General features: G+C 43.2%; 1 non-coding gene across 1 annotated transcript; it reads left to right on the forward strand.

Moving 5' to 3' along the window:
* Window positions 1-359: 359 nt before the first annotated feature.
* Window positions 360-522, forward strand: LOC114022854. The gene has a single exon (XR_003566711.1). It is a non-coding gene; the product is annotated as a U1 spliceosomal RNA (small nuclear RNA).
* Window positions 523-1136: the final 614 nt, after the last annotated feature.

Raw genomic sequence — 1136 nt, forward strand, 5'->3', positions numbered from 1 at the left:
ATTGAATTTATCCTGGCCTGTACTTCTAGTGTGGCACTTCCTCTCACCTAGCCCCATAAAAGTAATAGATTGGGATCAGGACAATAGAAGAAAACTTTTAGGAAGGCGGGGAGAGTCAAGATTGGGCAAGGAGAAGCTATCCGGAGAACTCAGCCTTCCAGAGTTATGAACATACCAGGGTCAGCAGACCAATGCTTTCAATATTGGGGCTCTAAGACACTTGCTCCACTGAAGCAGGCAGCAATTAACCAGGCATTAGGAGGACCATCAAAATCAGGTATGAAGAAGGTAACTTTGCTTAACATACACTGGTAGTTGTATAGGGCCAGTGGTCAGGGCAGATAATATAGGTGATGAGAATACTTACCTGACAGGGGTGATTTCATGATCACAAAGGTGGTTTCCCCAGGATGAGGCTTATCCATTGCACTCACATGGGATGATCCCTGTAATTTTTCCAAATGAGGGAAACTTGACTGCATAATTTGTGGTAGTGGGGGACTGCATTCATGTTCTCCCCTGAAAAAAAAATTTAATAAATAAATAATATACAGGTAATGAGATAGGACATGCCATTCATAAGGAACATCAAGCTTGAATCATGACCAAAGGAGCATCACTGGGAGGAAGATTGGTGTAGCACTTCACATGTAGCAAGGAATAAATTCATTCAAGCTTTAGCCTGGGAAAGGTTGAATAGTGGATCAGATAGATAGCAAAAGCCCTGCTTCTGTTGCACCTGGCTCACAACGTCAAGCACTCAAACCCTCTTGAGAAACCAGTATAGCTGCTGGGTCTTTGAGTTAAGGCAACCTGGAGAAAATGGCCAACCAACATCATACTTGCCATGAAGAGATCAGTCTAGGGGACATTATTCATAAGGGTGAAGAAAGGTTTCCAGTAGACAACACATTAAAATGTAAGCCTTTGCCCTGGGTTAGGAAGACCCAAGGAGGGAAAAAAGACATAAGAAAAGGAAACTCTTTGCCAAACTTGAAGGTACAAAAGGAGAAGGAACGATTGGCAATTAGCACAAACCTGCTCTTCAAGAGAAGTGCTGAAGGAAGATCTCCAGGACAAAGGTGCAAAGAATGCTGGATACCAGAGCACCAAGATGCCTTGTACAGGTGTGCTTA

Source organism: Vombatus ursinus, unplaced genomic scaffold (genome assembly GCF_900497805.2).
Source record: "Vombatus ursinus unplaced genomic scaffold, bare-nosed wombat genome assembly UNPS02014813.1, whole genome shotgun sequence".
Taxonomy (NCBI): domain Eukaryota; kingdom Metazoa; phylum Chordata; class Mammalia; order Diprotodontia; family Vombatidae; genus Vombatus; species Vombatus ursinus.